We start from the raw sequence: 9,874 nt of genomic DNA, 5'->3' as shown, positions 1-9,874 counted from the left end.
TTGCTAGTAGCGTTCGTTTGTTTAGCAAGCCAGCAGCCAAGCTTATCTAATGTTGCTAGTGCTTTTGCAGCGGCAGCTCCGCGTGTTAAAAGAGAGGCGACAACGCGTTGGCTAAAAGACCAAACCTTCACATTATCATCACAATCAGGGGTATACGCATGGATGCTACGCTTTGTTCTGCGAGAAAGACAGTGTTGTAGAATCATGGATGTATTAGGAGTCAGGACAGAAAGGCGTCCAAGGCTACACGGACCTCCTTTCATATGAGAATGGACAACAGGCCATGCTCTATCCCCGCAAATAAGAAATATCCCTGACGGTAATAGAAGTGGAGCATTGCTGGATCTAGACAAGTTTGTTGCTGTGTAATTACACCAAGTAGTAGCATTTTTAAAAACGGGATGGACAGGAGAGACGTCCCATACCTTAGACTGATTTGTTCCTGTATAGTTAAACCTAACACAGAAATCCATCTTTACTGATCCAGGCAACTCAATTTCTTGTGGCTCTAAAGCAGCATGTGGGAGAAAAGGAAAATTTAACCAATTGGTTAAACTGGGAGCCAAGGTTGGAAAGGCTTTTCTCACCTTATCAGGTATGGGCCATTTATCTAGTGGCAGTTCTACAAGGCATGTAGAAAAGGGATTATTAGGAGAGGCAGTAGCGAGACACAAGGTGTCTTGTCCAGTGAGATTTGCTAGTGTTACCCATACATTAACCTGGGGTAGTACAGATAAGAGTGGGTGGCTTCACACAACCTCTAACGTCATCATAAAAAGAAATATTCTAAAAGCAACTTTCTGCCCCTCTTTAGTTTCCATGCAAATAGTTTTCTGCATCTTTCTTTCGTCCAATCCCAATCTTGCTTAATAACAGCCCTGATAGCGGGCACCAGGTTTGTTTTACTACACTCTAGATCACAAACTAACACCTCCTCTGCCTTTTTTGACACTAAATAAGCCCAATCTATACAGTCATGTAAATAACGACTACTCCCCAACGGTTCGTGCCCTGTGACAAGCAAAACTTTAGCTACATCAACTTCCTTTCTTAAGCAACTGTCACACCAGTATCCTCAGGAGATTCGCCAGTTTGTTGCTGGAAAAGCTGGTCTGGAGGGTGATCGGAGTTCTCTCCGGATGATTGCGGTAGGGATTCACGGAAGGGTCGTACACTCTTGGCCGGAATCCATCGAGGGCCTTTCTCTGTGGAGACACAAGCGTAACCTCTGCCCCATGTGATAAGGGGATACGGTCCCATTGCTTTACCTGTTTCTGGATGACGAACCAATACTGGGGCCCTGACTCACACCTCAAGTGAAGCATTCGTGTTAAAATGTTGGACTATCGGAGGGTTGCTATCTAACAAAGAACAATTTAAAAAGTTAAAAACATACAAAGCTTTCTGTAGACGTTCCTCAGGGGTGGCAGTCCCTACCCCCCCTTTCTGTTGTTGTAATAAACATTTCAAAGATTGATGAGAGCATTCAATCAGGGATTGACCTGTAGGGGAATGAGGGATGCCAGTAGTGTGGATCACACCCAAGAGTTAAGAAAGGTTTTTATAGCGGCCAAGATATACGGAGGGCCATTATCTGTTTGTATTTGAGAGAGTATACCCAAGGTGGCAAAAGCACGCATCAAATGTTTTTGAACATCACGCGTCTTCTCCCCTGTGTGACAAGAAGGGAACAAAGCACCTGAAAAAGTGTCAATAGAAGAATGGACATATTTCAAGTTACCAAACTCCGGATAATGCGTAACGTCCATTTTCCGTAACTGTAAACTCTGCAGTCCTCTGGGATTTTAACTCCTCCTGCTATTGACGGAAAAGAGTGTTTCTGACAGTCGGGGCATACAGCAATAATATTAGCCGCTTGTTGGGAAGTAAGGCCAAACTGTCGTTTGAGACCTCCAGCATTCTGGTGAAAAAAGGAATGGCTAAGTTTAGCCTGTGCTACGCGATCCGGTAATACTTGCACTGGTAATGTCAGCAAATCAGCTCGTCGGTTCCCTTCTGCAATAAAGCCAGGTAGAGAAGTGTGTGATCTGACACGCATAACAAAGTAAGGATGAGGACGTGAGTCTAAGAGGAAAACAAGCTCCTGCAATAAAACAAATAAGTCAGAATGCATTATATCACGTAATACAGATGCTTCAGCTCGTTCAACAATTCCTGCAACATAAGCTGAATCAGTGATAATATTAAGTGGCGCAGACCACCTCTGAAAGGCTCGAACAACTGCGGTCAACTCTACTATCTGGGGAGAGCCAGGAACGGTTTGTACGTCTGAGTCCCATCGCCCTTGCTGATCGTCCCACCGCAGGATAACCAATTTATGTGATTTCCCAGATCCGTCTGTAAAGACAGTAAGGGCTTTTAATGGCTGGTAGCTTCTTTTCCGTATAGAGATGAGGTGGAAGTCACCATTGAAAAGTTTATGCGAAGGTGGGTGAGACGTGAGTTGACCCATGTAATCAGCTAACGCAGTGCAAAAGGCATCTGACTGTTGATAAGGCCACTGCAAATATAAAGTGGTTACAGGTAAGCAGATACAAGCAAAATCTGTTCCCAATAAGGTTAACAAACGTTGTCTGGCTCTAGTTATTAAAGAAGCCAACATCTCATGTTGTGTGAGGATAGTTTTTGTAGATTGATTTGGTAGAAAAACCCATTCAGTGATTAATAAGGGATCTGATTTCTGTGAGTCCCATTGGAATATCAGCGCATGGGGTTGCCGGGTACACGGCTGTCTAGCAGGATTCAGAATGATAAGATAAAAAGACAACTCAGGTGCCCAGCGATGCGATTGCCTATGAGTAATTGCTGTAGCAACTTTCTGTAAGGAGTCAATAGCTTCTGGTCCGAGGCTACGAGGTGCACATAAATCAGTGCTTCCTTTTAGCAGTTCAAATAAAGGCTTTAAGTCTGTATTAGTAATTCCTAAGAGCGGTCGGACCCAATTAATTGTTCCCAACAATCTCTGTACATCATGTAAGTTTCTTATGTCTGTCTGTATTTGTAAGGGCTGGGGAACTATAGTTTGAGCCCTTATGCACCAACCTAAGTACTTCCATGGCGGTATTTTTTGAATTTTCTCTGGTGCAATACAGAGGCCTGCCGAGTTAACAAGTTAACAGCAGTTAACGTTACTGTGTGGGAAGCTGCCAGGTCCAATCCGGCGCTACCTGCTGTTGCTGGGTGAAGACTTGAGGCACTGCTGCTTCCCTCCGTGGGGGTTGGAATGTCGGCTGCGGTACTTGTGTCTGCGCGCGTCGCTGCCCCGCACTCCGTGATCGGTTTCCCTGCATCGTTTGACCTTGGAAATCATACTTAGACCAACATTGATTAGCATAATGGCACCCTTTTCAGCATCTAGGGCAAACCCCAGGAGCCTGGGGCCTGGCACCAGTGTTGGCAGCTAAACAGTTTCTTTTTAGATTACCAGGTTTATCGCAACCATAACAATTCCCTGGCCCCACCGAGCCACACATGGCTGCGAAAGCAGCGGCAATAGCTTCAAATTTATGATCTACAGTACCAATTCTATTACAAGCTTCTACCATTTCAACCAATGTGGGGTTCGGATTCGGGAGAGATTTCAATAGCTTTTTGCAACCCACGTTAGCATTTTCATCGGCTAGTTTCAACAACAAAATTTCCTGTGCCTCCGCATTATCTGACGCTCTAAGGCCTGTTTCAATCTATCAATAAACTGCATATAAGGTTCTCGGGGTTCCTGGGTTATCGTAGTGAAGGCTTTTTGGGGCTTCTGTAAGTCAGGGACCTAAAAAAGGCTTTTTTCGCTTCTTCCCGGGTTGCTTCAAGAGCTTCCCGTGGGATATCCCGAGCCTGAGCTACTGGATCAGAGTGTTGCCCGTGCCTGTAAGGTGTTCTATAGTCAACGCAGCTATAGCTGCATTGCTGTGGCCTACGTAAGTAATGAGAAGTGCTTGAAGCCCCCCCCTCCAACACGTTTCCCATAAAGTGGACTCAGCAACAATTGTGCTAAAGATTTTAAATCATGCGGAGTCATAACATGAGTGTCAAAAACAGAAGATAATAAGCTTGCAAAATACAGGGGAGAAAGTCCATGCTCAGTAACAGTACGGCGCAACTCCTTAACTACCGGGAAAGATAAAGCCTCCCACCGCGCCCTCCGACTCTGATAAATCACGGGGGCCACTATTGTTCTAGCAATTTCCAGCTCTCCCTCCTTCAAGGCTTGGCGCCTTATGTTAGCCCACACATCATGTGGGTCAGGGGGTTAGAGCTCTGGCTCTTTTTCAGGGCCCATCGTCCCCGAGTCAAAGGGGTCCTCTTCTGGGGGGTACCCCGCGGCACACGCTTCCAAAAGCGCGGTGGGTTTTTGGCCCTCCGATGACAGTGGAGGTAGCACAGGAGAGTCTCCTTCCCCTTCTGCTTTGTCTTTGTGACTTTTTTCCTGGGCTTTCAAAGTCTCAGAAATACTTCTCCACCACGGGAGCACGCGCTGTGCTTCGGCGTTCCCCATTGTTCCCGCATCCCACAGTTTCACCCCCACGTCATCCCAAAGTTCCCACGTAAAAATAGTAGATGCGGTTACAGTGGGTATTTTCACTTGTACCCATTTAAGCATCACCTTGAGATCGTGCCCAGAAACATTCTTTCCATGCTTTTGAAGGAGAGCTTTCATAAGCTCATATACGTCTCTCTCTGGGGAAGACGCTTGATTTCCCATGTTTCCCACAGCTCACCTCTCTACTCCGGAGGGATTTCAGGCCGGCCGGCTCCTGCTTCCTTTCAGCAGCTCCAAGTTCTGTGGGACTCGTAGCATGCCACGCAGAGAGGTGGTTCTTAAGCCCTGGAATCACATTGTGCGATCACGTCAGGGTCACCAATTTGCTGCGATTGAGAGACGGGACGCAGTTTGATGCAAACAAAATGTCCGCTTTATTAGTGTACTTCACGTATATTTATACTTTTCCTCAGCAACGTGCTTCGAGCTGATTGGTGTTTCTGTTACCGTGTTACAAACCGATTGGTCTAAGACATTTTCTTAAACAGTTACTACCCCAACCCAAGCAATCTTCCCTGTGCAAAACAAGAGTCCCCTTTTTACAGGACAACCTTATTAACTTGTGAACCTTGTCTAAACATAGAATCAGCACTCTCCACTCCTTCTAATTAAGGTTCTCGCCTCTGTCCTTCCCATGGCCTGTGACCAACAAGTTCCAGCACATCTCCTTTTACCAATTGACAAGTGCTGGGAGTTTTGCTGAGGCCAGCTGTGGCAGATTGCAACCCCCCTCCCTCCTGCAGCACGGCACATCTCCCTCTTCCTCTGCTACTTGAGGCTAACAGCTTCTTTTGTCTGGCCCAGAGCACCCTGGCTCCTGGGACATTAGAAGAAGGGAGTGCCAAGGCACACTGAGCCGCGCCCAGTGTGGGGGATGTTTGAAGGCTTCAGGGGCACCCACACTCAGTGTGGGGGGTGCAGAGAAGCTTATACAATGCCTACAGTCAGGTCTGATCAGATAACAAAACGGGACTCTCGTCGAGACTCCGCCCATTGCCGCGGGTCTCTTGGAGTACGAGCTTAGCCACTGCCGCCAGGAGAGCCCCCCTCCCCGGGATGGAGACTCCGCTTGCCTCGCCACTGCGGGTGTAAGTAAACCTCTCGCAGGATTGCGAGTATATTTCTACTTTTCGCGGACATTTGCACAAGTAAATTTATTCCTCGCACAATTGCGAGTGGCCGCCGAGAGCCCTTTGCACAATCGCGAGTGTATTTTCTTTCCGTGCACATTTGCACGTGTAAAATAACTCTCGCAGGACTGCGAGCGTATTATAAATTTACTCTCGCGGAATCGCGAGTGCACATTTTCCGTACTCACTACGAGTACGTGTATCTCTATAAAAATAGCCCCACACTGTGTTCAGGCAAGTGTGTACTCCTCCGGGACTCGGGGACGGCTCCGGCATTGTTTTGGTGAAGCCACGTGCATGCACTCTGTGGACCTCCTGTTGTATTAGTGGCTGCCCCTCTCAATAATTTCCTCCACTGATATCCGAACCTGTATTTAAGTCACTTTTGGAGTGCTAAAACCCTGTGCCTCGCTGGTCTAATAAAAGTTGTTTTTGGACCTTGTTGTCCCTTAAATTGACCTGTGGGTTGCCTCTGTGACACCAGCCAAATCCTGTCCCACACACCTGCTGGGACTCCGCCCAAAAACACAGCCTGCCCGCAGACGGTTCCATCTCGCCCTCCCTTGCCTGGGCCGCTCATCCACCTGGCCACCCTTGCTTTTGACTGCCACGCTGTTGACCACAAAGACGTTCAGCTACCGCCTGTAAAACACAAGCAAAGGACGCGCAGACCTGCACCAGCAAAACGGGGCCTGAAATGAGCTGCCGCTTCAGCCCAGCACTCCGTGCTCACCTGGCCCGAGGAGCTGCACTGCCGATACCCAGCTTTCCTCTTTGCTTCACACCTATGAAATAGTGAAATGACCAAACTTAGCTAGAGCCACACGGCACAGCTTCCTGCTCACACCACGCACCTACCTACCTGCTTACGGCGCTCAGCTCGCCTCCTCCGTTGCTCTTTCGTGCCAAGTTGTCCCTCTGCATCTGAAATCAAGGTATTCAACAAGTCACCCGGGAGCTCATCAACAGCTTGACCATTCCACAGGTCTGCTTAGTATTCAGGAATCCCACCAGAAGGTCTAATTGAGTCCCAAAAACACTGGGGAACGGACTGTCTGCTCCCCTGCCCACAGCTACTCCATCCCAGATGACTGCACAACCTTTCCCAACGCAGTTTAACATGTCCACAGATTAATCGTGGACTCCTAGAACTCAGTCCACCCGCTCCTGACCCTACACCTCCGGGCAGAGCAGCTCCGAGCCAAACGTGCACATGCTTAGACAGACGCTCCACACAACGTTATAGACGACAGGATTGGCAACAGCACCAAAAATGCTCCACAACAAAAACAACTCCAAACCAGAGATGGCAACGATCAAAATAACCTGCAGGGAGGCACTGGTGAGGCGAGGAGCCTCTACTGCAACCCCAGAAAAAAAAGGAGCCTAACGTCATGGCCTCTTATGACACGGCAGCGTCATAACACAAAGAGACAGCGCAAATACGAGAAGCTGCTGCAAGACTCAAAAGCTACAAAATGCTGGGAAGAAGTGCCAGTCCCTTAGACTGGATGAGTAGAGAGCAGAGCTGCTGTTGCAGCCCAGAACTACACCATAAACCACAACTGACCGGAAACGTTCAAGATGCAAGAACCACACACCCTTTCAGCCGCCAATACGAGAACACCAGCACCCAATTGGCGCTACCCCGATCGGCAACGGCGTTGCAGACCCAGGGATGGCGCTTGAAATTACTTTCGTGCCCCTGGAGCACAATGATCACTTGAGGACAAAAGGTCACCCGAGGTCAAAAGGTCACGTGAGGTCAAAAGGTCACCTGAGGTCAAAAGGTCACTATAGGTCAAAAGGTCACTGGAGGTCAAAAGGTCACTGGAGGTCAAAAGGTCACTGGAGGTCAAAAGGTCACTATAGGTCAAAAGGTCACTTGGGGTCAAAAGGTCACCATAGGTCAAAAGGTCACCTGAGGTCAAAAGGTTACTATAGGTCAAAAGGTCACCTGAGGTCAAAAGGTCACTATAGGTCAAAAGGTTACTATAGGTCAAAAGGTCACTTGAGGTCAAAAGGCCACCTGAGGTCAAAAGGTCACTATAGGTCAAAAGGTCACTATAGGTCAAAAGGTCACTTGAGGTCAAAAGGTCACTATAGGTCAAAAGGTCACTATAGGTCAAAAGGTTACTATAGGTCAAAAGGTCACCTGAGGTCAAAAGGTCACTTGAGGTCAAAAGGTCACCTGAGGTAAAAAGGTCACTATAGGTCAAAAGGTCACTATAGGTCAAAAGGTCACTTGAGGTCAAAATGTTACTATAGGTCAAAAGGTCACTGGAGGTCAAAAGGTCACCTGAGGTCAAAAGGTCACTATAGGTCAAAAGGTCACTTGAGGTCAAAAGGTTACTATAGGTCAAAAGGTTACTAGAGGTCAAAAGGTTACTATAGGTCAAAAGGTCACCTGAGGTCAAAAGGTTACTATAGATCAAAAGGTCACTATAGGTCAAAAGGTCACTTGAGGTCAAAAGGTCACTGGAGGTCAAAGGTCACCTGAGGTCAAAAGGTCACTATAGGTCAAAAGGTCACTTGAGGTCAAAAGGTCACTGGAGGTCAAAAGGTTACTAGAGGTCAAAAGGTTACTATAGGTCAAAAGGTCACCTGAGGTCAAAAGGTCACTATAGGTCAACAGGTTACTGTAGGTCAGAAGGTCACTTGAGGTCAAAAGGTTACTATAGGTCAAAAGGTCACTTGAGGTCAAAAGGTTACTATAGGTCAAAAGGTTACTATAGGTCAAAAGGTCACCTGAGGTCAAAAGGTTACTATGGGTCAAAAGGTCACTTGAGGTCAAAAGGTCACTTGAGGTCAAAAGGCCACCCGAGGTCAAAAGGTCACTGGAGGTCAAAAGGTCACCTGAGGTCAAAAGGTTACGTGAGGTCAAAAGGTCACTATAGGTCAAAGGGTCACTTGAGGTCAAAAGGTAACTATAGGTCAAAAGGTCACTAGAGGTCAAAAGGTCACTTGAGGTCAAAAGGTCACTATAGGTCAAAAGGTTACTATAGGTCAAAAGGTCACCTGAGGTCAAAAGGTTACTATGGGTCAAAAGGTCACTTGAGGTCAAAAGGTCACTTGAGGTCAAAAGGCCACCCGAGGTCAAAAGGTCACTGGAGGTCAAAAGGTCACCTGAGGTCAAAAGGTCACTATAGGTCAAAGGGTCAATTGAGGTCAAAAGGTTACTATAGGTCAAAAGGTCACTTGAGGTCAAAAGGTTACGTGAGGTCAAAAGGTCACTATAGGTCAAAGGGTCACTTGAGGTCAAAAGGTTACTATAGGTCAAAAGGTCACTAGAGGTCAAAAGGTCACTTGAGGTCAAAAGGTCACTATAGGTCAAAAGGTTACTATAGGTCAAAAGGTCACCTGAGGTCAAAAGGTCACTTGAGGTCAAAAGGTCACTATAGGTCAAAAGATTACTATAAGTCAAAAGGTCACTTGAGGTCAAAAGGTCACTATAGGTCAAAAGGTTACTATGGGTCAAAAGGTCACTTGAGGTCAAAAGGTCACTTGAGGTCAAAAGGCCACCCGAGGTCAAAAGGTCACTGAAGGTCAAAAGGTCCCTTGAGGTCAAAAGGTCACCTGAGGTCAAAAGGTCACCCGAGGTCAAAAGGTTACTATAGGTGAAAAGGTCACTATAGGTCAAAAGGTTAGTATAGGTCAAAAGGTCACTAGAGGTCAAAAGGTCACTGGAGGTCAAAAGGTCACCTGAGGTCAAAAGGTCACTTGAGGTCAAAAGGTTACTATAGGTCAAAAGGTCACTTGAGGTCAAAAGGTCACTATAGGTCAAAAGGTGACTTGAGGTCAAAAGGTTACTATAGGTCAAAAGGTTACTATAGGTCAAAAGGTTACTATAGGTCAAAAGGTCACTTGAGGTCAAAAGGTCACCTGAGGTCAAAAGGTCACTATAGGTCGAAATTTTACTATAGGTCAAAAGGTCATTTGAGGTCAAAAGGTCACTTGAGGTCAAAAGGTCACTATAGGTCAAGAGGTTACTATAGTTCAAAAGGTCACTTGAGGTCAAAAGGTTACTATAGGTCAAAAGGCCACCTGAGGTCAAAAGGTTACTATAGGTCAAAAGGTCACCAGAGGTCAAAAGGTCACCTGAGGTCAAAAGGTTACTATAGGTCAAAAGGTCACTTGAGGTCAAAAGGTTACTATAGGTCAAAAGGTTACTAGAGGTCAAAAGGTT

General features: G+C 46.7%; 1 long non-coding RNA gene across 1 annotated transcript; it reads right to left on the bottom strand.

The window, feature by feature from the left end:
* Positions 1 to 2,513: 2,513 nt before the first annotated feature.
* On the bottom strand, positions 2,514 to 7,426 carry LOC110364271 (uncharacterized). The gene is made up of 4 exons (XR_002422927.2): positions 6,551 to 7,426; positions 6,422 to 6,473; positions 6,193 to 6,330; positions 2,514 to 4,843 (listed from the first exon to the last, which is right to left on the bottom strand). It is a non-coding gene; the product is annotated as an uncharacterized LOC110364271 (long non-coding RNA).
* Positions 7,427 to 9,874: the final 2,448 nt, after the last annotated feature.

This window comes from Columba livia, chromosome 4, assembly GCF_036013475.1.
Source record: "Columba livia isolate bColLiv1 breed racing homer chromosome 4, bColLiv1.pat.W.v2, whole genome shotgun sequence".
NCBI lineage: Eukaryota > Metazoa > Chordata > Aves > Columbiformes > Columbidae > Columba > Columba livia.
The sequence above is the reverse complement of the archived record's forward strand: the minus strand, read 5'-3'. Positions and strand labels throughout refer to the sequence as shown.